We start from the raw sequence: 9,953 nt of genomic DNA on the forward strand, positions 1-9,953 counted from the left end.
CTCGTTTCTAGAGCAGTGAGAAATCAATGTGTGCTATTTGCAGCTACTTGATTGCTGATATGTGTTATAGCAGCCCCATTTGACAATGGTGCACACAGGACAAGCTTTGGACACCAGGCTGTCCTTACCCTGCCACCCCCCTAGGCTCATTCTGGTCCGGGGATACGGTTCACAGACAACATTGCCCAATGACTCATTCCTTTGTTGATGCTGAAACAGCAGGTGGATGTTGTGTTCAATTGTAGTAATTTTTCCATCAAAGAAGAGAGAGAACTTACGTTCCAAGCAGTCACTTTAAGTGACGCCAAATCCTTCTGTGAGGCCACACAGTCTGGGTGGAGAGGAGAGAAGACCTGCAAGGAGCTGAGCTGGTCCAAGGCTGCCTTAAGATCAGGTGCACTTTGGTGCTGACATTGTGCACCCCTTTCCAGGAAGTGCTTCTTTGCAGCCGCCCCAACCTTCTCCTATTACCTCACAAGAACCCCAGAGCGGTAAGTCCCCTGGAGCAGGCCTGCCGGGCTCCACTGGGGATGGGGAGGCAGGAGTAGGCAGAGAGACCAGGGCACTTCTGAGCAAGGAGCCTCCTCGACGGCACGACACTGTCCCATACCAGCCTTAGGCAGAATTTGGGTAGGGTAGGACCATTGCTCTGACTCTGACTGTAGAAAGGCCAAGGGCAGAAAACGTTCCAACCTCAGAAGCTGCCTGCTTGTACCGTGTACATTGTTTTCTATTTTCTCTCTTCAATTATCCAGAGTCTCAAGATTTTCACTCCTAGGAGTCTACATTCCTCTGCAGTGGGCGAATAATGACTTGAAGACACGGACTCCCATCTAAGCACACAAGGATGTGTGGCACACCAAAATAAAGAGAGAAAGTGAACACCCTTAGTGGGAGAATGTTCAAATAAATGTGGGTTCTCTCCCACTGCGAGTGAGAATGTCATTATTTGATTGCCTCCATTTCCCAGACATGTTGGTGCATGGAAAAAAAAAAAACCCAGCACAATGGTGCATGTAAAATATGTATACACCTTGGATGTGGATTATATAGTATAATATTATGTATCATAATATATATCATAATACATAATATATAATTATATAATATTCTGTGCTTGTATCATATATTATGATATATATATATAAATTACGAGACAAGCACAGAATAAGGTACAGAAGGATGCATAGCAGGTTATGAGTTTAAAGTAGGTGGTGCAGGAACAGTAGGGGAAGCAAGTATTTTAAAAGCCTGTGTTTAAAAACAGCATACGTGAGAAACCTTAAATGTGTAAATTATATGTGTGTGGGTGTGTGTCAGTGTCAAAAAAAGAAAAGAGATCAAGGTAGGTTCAGAATCACCGATCTGTAGCCGAGTATAACAAAGCAAGATCGTTTGAGAGAAGTTTATAAAGTGGGATTCCATCTCCTTCTGTGTTATTTGAAAATGCATAGCATTCCTAAGGGAGTGCGGGTATGGGAGGCCTGTGGGACCGAAGGCCTGGCGGGCACTGGAGACCCAGGAAAGGGTGGCAATAGTGGAGCAGTTGATTTCATGTGTCTCTGCCTTGTCTCGCTTAACGCTTTCTTCTGTATTCCAAAAAGTATCAAATTGACAGTGTTTTAATGCTCCAATGTGCTTATTCTCTGGTGACTTTAAATGAAGCATCCAGTGATTCTCTGTTACTCAAACAGGTGGTCTTCTGAGCCGCCGGCTGTCCTTGGATGTGGGGAAGACTGGAGCTGGGCACTTTCTCAGGATTCCAGACCAGCAGCTGGGACCCGCCTCGGGTGACCTGGGTGAAGGGCTGCAGGTGTCTCCTGTCAGAGGCTAGGTGAGGCCCGGATGTGGTTCCGGTAGAAATGCATTCCTTGCTAAGACCCCAGGAAGGCAATATGCCCAGTGGGGTCCTCTGACAGCCAGACAAGGCCATTGTGACCATGATGGCCACCTGGGACCACAAGGCCTTGGAGCTGTGCAAGGACCAGACCAAGGCCCTGTTTTCTGAAGAGGTAGAATCAGGGTCTGGAGTGAGTGACTTGGTTCACCGCGTAGGGACTGAGTCCTCACCAGTCAGCCTGGCTTGTCTAATTGTGACCCATGCCAACAAAGCAGGCAAGAAAACTGGCAACGTGAAGGGTGACGTTGATTTTTGTCCCCGGGGAAGTTTTACATGGGGAAAAAGAAAAAAAAAAAAAAAAAGCATGCAGTAGAAATCTTCAGACTCGACTCTGATAGAAATGAGAATTGTTGAGGTCAGGACTCAGATGCTGGTAAACTGTTGTCCAGAGAGGAAGTGCCAGGCCCTCACAGGGCTATGTGATGGTCACCCTGGCCCTAGACTAGGCTCATGGCCTGGATCTCTGCTCAGGCCCAGGGATTAACAGGACAGACCCTCCACAGCGTTTCCCCAATTGCCTCCAATAAACACACAGTCAGAAAAAGAACTTCCTTGAAATATACAAATTTGGTGTTGCTATGTTTGCCTCTGAGAAATGCACTTAGGTAGAAATTTAAAATGGGAAATGAGAGGAGAGGTTTTTCACTATTTTTGTTTCGTTTTGTGGGATGAGGGCTGGGGGTGTTAAGAGTTGTCAAATCAAATTACATCTCCAGTCTGTAGCAAATACATGCCTAGAATTCAGAAGACAGATTCCTAAGGGTTTTCAGGATGGGGCAGGTTCTACTACCTTAATCAGAAGATCGGGGCTGGGACTGGGGCTACTTCAGTGGTAGAGCACTTGACTAGCATGTGCGAGGCCCTGGATTCAGTTCTCAAGCCTGGTAAAAGAAATCATTGCAGCCATACATAACCTTTACCTCAAGATGGCCTTCCTCAGATCTAACACCAGTCCCTCCTGCTTTATTAAATCAACAACCACAAACCCACCATTGCCATCTAAGCCTGGTCAGGCACACCCCTGAAAATCCCCTGCAGACCTGCAAGTGGTTAGTCGGGTCTTTATCTATCTCCCCATCTCGGTGATTCCCCCCTTATAGTGCAAAATACAATGCTGCTTGGCAATCCTGCCACGTGATTGTCACCTCCCTCTGGCCACTTTGCAGGATTTCTGCATCATTCTCCAAACAGGGTGTTGAAAACAGGAGTCAAGAATGGACTCAGCCAGTGTGGAAATGGCTGAGCAGTTGACTTTGTGCGTCTTGTAAACCCCCTTCCTATGAATTTGTTCCCACGTTGCCAGCTGAAAAGAAAAGAGCACGTTGCTCTTGATGAGACCCCTGCCAGATTCTCCAGGTAGCCTGGCATTTGGGAGCTGCCTCAGTGCCCCTCATTAACGAGACCTCACAGCTCAGATTCCTGGCACTCTTTGCCTTCTGGGTCTCAGGATGTCCCTTCCCATGAATGCTGCTTGCTGCATCCATCAGCCACAGATTCTGCTCGCCAGAACGGTGGCCACTGAGCAGGCTGTACATGTAGAGATGCACCTGCTGGCTCAGGAGGGCAGACATACTGGTTCACCTGCACTGCCGCTCACCTGCATGGGATGACAGACAGTGACATGAAAACCAGACAGCATTTCTGTGACTGGGCAGGTGGGCACCACCCTGGTCGCAGAGCAGCCGGCTGCAGAGTGGTGGTGCTGAATGAAGTGTGTTGGCACATTTACACACACACTGCTTATTGTTACATTAACACATAAATCTAAAACACGTTTATGGAGTCAATAGACTGAGAGTCTTTTAAACAATTAAGTTTTAAGGTCTTAGAGTGTTAACAAATGATTTTTAGAAATTCATTAAGTGCATGGAATGGTTTTCCCATTAACTTCCGCTTGGGCTTCCAGTTGGGCTTTTGCTGCCCTGGAGTAGATCCATGAAGGAGAATTCTTACAGCTGTTCAAGTTTGAGCCCACTCTGGGACCTGCCCCTTGCTCCAAGGCTTTGGGCCAGAATATGAGCCTGGAATCAGACTCGGTTGCCTCATGTCTGTGAGAAGGTAGAGTTGGGGTATGGGAGTTCAAGAGACTCAGGGAGTCCTTTGATGCCACCTGAGCCTGTCTCATCTCTCCCAAAGATTCCCTCATGGGCACTAGGAAGATGTCTGGGGGAGGTGCCCACACTCTCAGTACCCACCTCTGCTAGTTGGGAGCAGGGTTATCCTCAGCCTCCATCCCACCCTTAAATCTCCCAATGAAACTTTCATCCATCTACCCACCCATCTACTCATCCATCCTTCCATCTATCCTTCCTTCTTTCATCCATTCATCCATCCACCCTGTCTTCTATCCATCCATCTATCTATCCATCCTTCCTTCCTTCCATCTATTTATGCATCCATCCATCCATCCATTTGTGCATTCACACATCTAATATTTACTGAGTGCCCCCTACATGCCAGCTACTTTCCTAGGTACTAAGAAGTTCAGTCCCCATTTCTATCTTTGCTTTTTTCTTTCCCAAGAAAGAAAAAAGACTTCCATACTTATTCTTCTCTGGAAGAAAATTTAGGGAGACAGTCTGCAGACTTCTCAGAGATGCTGCTGGTGGAGCCTTCATTACCAGATTGTGGCAGCTGCTGTCTGTGAGCTTTGTCACTTCTCAGGCTATGTCTGACACTGCCACAGGCAGTGGGCAGTTCTGTGGGTGCTGGCAGAGCCTTATCTCAAGGGCATGCTGAGTGTCTCCACCTTTTCTTCTTAGAACTTTCTTCAGAGTCAGGGGACCCCACCTACATGTACTATATGGAATTGCAGAAGAGGGGTCCCTGCTGCAGGAGAGGACGGAGCCTGTGAATTAGGGCTCCAGTGTGCTATTCTTGAGCCAGGAAATTCTGGAACTGTCTGTAGGCTTCCCCAGGGTTCAGGCAGTAGGGCTCCCATTTCCCTACATCATTATCATGTCATTAGAATTTGTATAGGATATTTCAGTGTATACAATACTGTCATAATCAAAGCACACCATAATCTCTGGGGTTGAGCACAGCAAGAATTTCTTTCTCTTATTCCACATCCATGTGGGTCAAGGGATGTCTATTCCACATCCTCTCCCTCGAAGGTACAGACCTACAGAGCCTCTGCTGGGCAGCAGAGCCAGGCTGGGGCAGGGGGAGAGAAACAAAGTGAACCGAGTTTGGGGTCTTAAAGCTTTGAACAGAAAGTGACCCACATCACTTCTGGCCACATCCTGTTGACCAATGCAAGTCACATTTCCATGCCCAATGTCAACAAAAGGGGAAAGCTTCCCAACCTTGTGCTTGGAAGAAGGAGATGGGCCTGCAGGTGAACAGTCCTACAGACCCGCATGCTCTTCTCCCTGGTAGATGGCTCTGTGTCACCCTATGCTAGAAGGCCCTGGCATTGGAGAAGCTAAGATCTGGTCTCAGGGGCTCCCAGAGCCTGGTTCCTCTGGGCCTTGAGGCTCTAGTTCTGGCTGCTGCTGCTGCACTGGACTAGACCGCTCTTCTTCCCCCTCATGGTCCTGATTCTTTCTCACCCTGCTCATCTCTGGTCAAAACTCGCATCCTCAGAGAGCTGCAGTGGCCTCTCGTCCTGACTGTTCAAACACAGCTCTCCTTTCTTATTCTTCTACACTCTCCATTGTTTTCCATCACAGGACTAACCTCATTTGTAATTAGACATTTATTGTGCCAGGTTCCATTGGTTCCATTGGCCCCCACTAGGCTACAAACTTCATAAAAGCTGAGGCTGTGTCTAATTCCTCATAGCTATATCCCTCCCACCTCTCACAGGCTCGCACACATAGTAGATGCTTAACAAACGTTCATCTAAAGAATTAACTTATCAGGGAGATAAGGAATACCTAGAATGAGCCTATATAAGATTATATAGTCATCCCCATATATTTATATTGGGCTTTTGCTTCACATTATACAAAGGTGTATATAAAAACTGAAGATCTTCCATGTAAGTGGTTAACCATTGTGCTTTCCCATTCCTCCTAAATCACCCTCAACATCCATTGAAGACAGGGGTTTTTATCCTCCTCCTCCTCCTCCTAGAGATGAGGAGTCTCAGAGAGGGGCAGTGACCTACTTAAGGTCACCTAGACAGTACTATGATTAAGAGCCTAAGCTTTTCCCTCCACATAACCCTTCCAAACCCGGGCTCTCAGCATGTGCTCAGAACCTGGCTGGCTGATTAAACGTGGCCACCACTGAGTTGGCATCCAAAGATCATTCAGAACACAAGGAATATTGCAGAGGAATGGAGTTCATGATCTTTTTTCACAGACTGCTTCCTTTATGGGGGGGGGAGTATAGTTTTATAGTATATATGGAGTCTTCAGGAAGGGAAGCCCCCAAGTGCCTTAAGTCCTGTAGCTTTGAGGATCCACATAACCACATACAGGAAGGGGCCGCAGCCACACTGTCCTGCTGGTCCATTTCCTGATTTCCCTTTTGTCATCTTGTCACGGTGTATCAGGAGTCTTCTAAAGCACCGTGTGTGCATTCGCTTAATGCTGTAATAACCCTGGCACACTCTGTCGGTGGCCAGCCACAGAAACTCAACTCAACCTGGCTTACGGGGAGAAGAAAAGGCTCTTGTCGTTGAAAACCAGAGTGAGGCTGGACCCAGCTCCTGAGCCTCAGCTCTGCTCTACCTGTGAGAGGAAGGCCATCTCGTGCTGCCCAGGCTCTCACCCTTCCAGGATCCAGTTTAGGAAAAGGGGGTGCTTCTTTCTAGATTGCTCTGGCTAGAGCTCTAGAATTTTACTAACCAGTTCTTATGAGGCTCACTTTTGAAGAGACAAGTGTGACGCTCTGATTGGTCAGACCTGGGTCACATGCTTACCCCGTGGTTGACATCAATTTTCACCAAATCCTGTGAACCAAGAGCCAGGAAGCGATGCCCTGTGAGGGAAACCAGAGGCCACGACCCCAAGAATGGCAACCGGCTGCTCCAAGACAAAGCGATTGTTGGGCGTGGAGAGCTGTTGTTATTATCTCGCTTTTGAAAATGAGACAATTGAGGTCCAGAGAGATTAAGCAACTTTCCCCAAATCACACAGAGAGCTGCGGAGCAATTTCCTGCACTACTTAACCATTGTGTTCCAAATAACACCACAAAGCTTGGGTCACCTGCTGCTGTGTCCTGAAAAGTCATCATCTCCCTTCGCATCCTTGGGAGACTGGGTTCCAAGAAGGATGTTTGTAACTAAGTGGGCTTTAGTCTGAATGACCACGCCATCTGCCTTGTGGACTAAATAAAGCTCCACGTCCTTCTCCGTGAATAGAGCTCAGAGTCATCCCCTCCCTCTTTATTCCTTTTACTCTTCCTGGGTTGGAATTGAAACATTATTGTAGTAACTATTAGTTTCAAGGAAAAATCGTAATTGCTTCTAGATCCACTCACTGGTTTCAAGAGCACTTTAACCTTTAACTTTCTCAGTACAAAGGGAGCTTGATGCACAGCGAATCTAACAAGACCATCATTTATCACTGGCAGAGTTCATTAGTCAATCGTAACAGTTTAATTATTAGCATTTTAATGCATGAGCATTTAACTAGACAGAACAACAAGCTCTGGCGTACAGAACAAGACTTCTTAAATGGAGCTGAATTAACCCACACAATTGTTTGTATTGTGGTGTGTTATTAAAATGAGATGATTAAAATGCAAGAAGCAAACGGATTCATATATTTAGCCAACAAACCAACATTTGGCTTCCTGATATCAGGAGCAGGCTTTTCTTTTTAAAGCTTGAATTTTGATTTAAAAATCTGTCTTCTTTTTCCTGCTACAAATTATGAGTTAAAGTGATATAATGAGGATCCACTTTGATCCACTGATTATGAGAGGCAGATTTACTAAGAAAAAGGGGCAACCCAAAGAACAAAGCCAGCAAGAGCCCACTGGGAAATCCTGCTATTTCAGGCTCCATGACCCTCAATTTGTCCTGCACAGATTACTAGGGGGGATTTCTTTAAAATGCCCCATCCAGCTGCACTTTGAGAGAATCAGATATTCTGTGGGTCCAGAGCAGTGCCCAGAGCCAGGACCTAGATGCCATTCTTACATGCAGTGAGGGTCCGGAGCCCCTGCCCTACCTCACAGGACCACATGAATCTCTTCACTACTTTTGTCCAATAAGACTATGGCTTGCTGATGCTGACAGCAGCCCAATATAGCCAAAAAAAAAAAAAAAAAAAAGATTTATTAAAACCCAAATATCTTTAGAGAAATAAAATACAGTGTATATATATATACAGTGAAATGTCATTTGGCTTAAAAAAAGATTGAAATTCCAATACATGCCACAACATGGAAGAAGCTTGAAGACATGACACCATTTGAGAGAAGACACATACAAAAGTACACTTATTGCATGATTCATAAGAAAAGTACCAAGCATTGCCAAATTCACAGAGACAGAAAGTACACTGGAAGCTAGAGGGGCCTGGGGAGAGGAAATGTAGTTCCTTAAGAAACATGAACTTGCTGTTTGGGATGATTAAAAAGTTCTGGAAGTGAATAGTGGTTACATTGTATTGGAAATGTACTTAATACCACTAAATCATACGCTAAAAAATGGGGGGGGAAAGTAAATTTTATGTTATACATAATTTTATCATAATGAAACAATGAAGAAAAAAGACTAAATCTTGCCATATTAACTTCATAGAATCAGTGTTCACATCAAATGAGAGTGTAGATAGAAGTCTTTTGTAAGCTTGAAATGATGTACACATTTAAGGAGGTAGTGATATTCTTTAATTATTTGTTTTAATCATATTGTTTTAATAAGAGGCTACAATATAAACAGCTGAGAAGGTTAATTAATAATGTCAAATCTAAATGCGTATAATTAATGTCACTCAGCAAAGGCCTTCACTAGACTCAAAACATATTTTCCCTCTGGGGTAATCTTGGCCCGATTTTTCTAAACAGTTTCTCCTTTGACTGGGAGGCAGGAAGTATTAGAGGGGATGGGGAGAGATGGAAAGTCCTGTAGTTTTCATTTGGGGCTGCATAGTCACAGTATGTCTCACATGTTGTTGGTAGTACCCACATCTTGGGTAGAGTGGGAGGTTTCCAAGTCTTGGAATGACCTTTCCTAGGAGAGACAGGGGGATGGACAAGATGGATCGGCAGTCATCACAAGAGCCAGCACTGATGGAATCGTTCCTAAATTCCAGGCTCCTGATGGATACAATGATCTCAAGTAGTTGGAAGAAGTAGGAGAGCCCTCAGGTCATGGCCAAGCAAAACCAAACAGAGTCCCAAAGAATATCCTATTAGTTCTCCCTATAGAGGTTCTATGGGTTGGGGGGGGGTTCGGGCCCAGCTCCTGAACTAAATAGATGAGCCACTTGTTCCTCAGTGAACAGAGTCCCCCCTTATTCCTCTCTGTCTTCTCCCGTCATCCTTTTTGGATCCTTTAACTTCCTTCCTTCCTAACCCTGCAATCCTACAAAAGGAAGAGGAAGAAGGGAAGAAGCCCCCTGACATTTGGCCTCTGGGTTTTGGGAAGGTAAAATCTGGAAATAGTAGTTCTTGGTCCTATTTGTGCTGAGCTTCAAGTTCTGAGCTCTGTGCACGCAGTCACCCCTTTAGCACCCAAACCACCAGGCTACCAGGAGTGAGACTTGGGTGTGCAGGAAACAGGAAGTCCCTGCTCTATTTATTTTTATTAATTTAAATGGTATTTTGTTGCCTTCTTTCCTAGAATTTAATGCAACTTCTCAAACTGGATACATGATGGCAAGATAAAAAGATTTCATTAAGACAGTGAGATGTAAGAGCAGGGATAAAGACAACATCGATGGCATGCCTATGGGATAGAGAAAGGGGATGGGGTATTTGCAAAATGCAGATCAACAAGAAGAAGATCCATCTCTTCTGCTCTTGCTTTTTCATTCAGAGGGTCCAGAGCCTGGGCACGGCTGCTGGGTACAGACTGGTCTGTGTGCCATGGGAGGGGCTCCTCTGTTCAGCTTTTGCTGGATAACATGGGAATGGTCCCATGGAACT

The 9,953-nt window shown here is 45.6% G+C and overlaps 1 long non-coding RNA gene across 1 annotated transcript; it reads left to right on the plus strand.

The window, feature by feature from the left end:
• The first annotated feature begins 214 nt into the window (after positions 1-214).
• LOC144366181 (uncharacterized) lies at positions 215-927 on the plus strand. The gene is made up of 2 exons (XR_013425103.1): positions 215-491; positions 756-927. It is a non-coding gene; the product is annotated as an uncharacterized LOC144366181 (long non-coding RNA).
• Positions 928-9,953: the final 9,026 nt, after the last annotated feature.

This window comes from Ictidomys tridecemlineatus, chromosome 1 (assembly GCF_052094955.1).
Source record: "Ictidomys tridecemlineatus isolate mIctTri1 chromosome 1, mIctTri1.hap1, whole genome shotgun sequence".
NCBI classification, from domain to species: Eukaryota; Metazoa; Chordata; class Mammalia; order Rodentia; family Sciuridae; genus Ictidomys; species Ictidomys tridecemlineatus.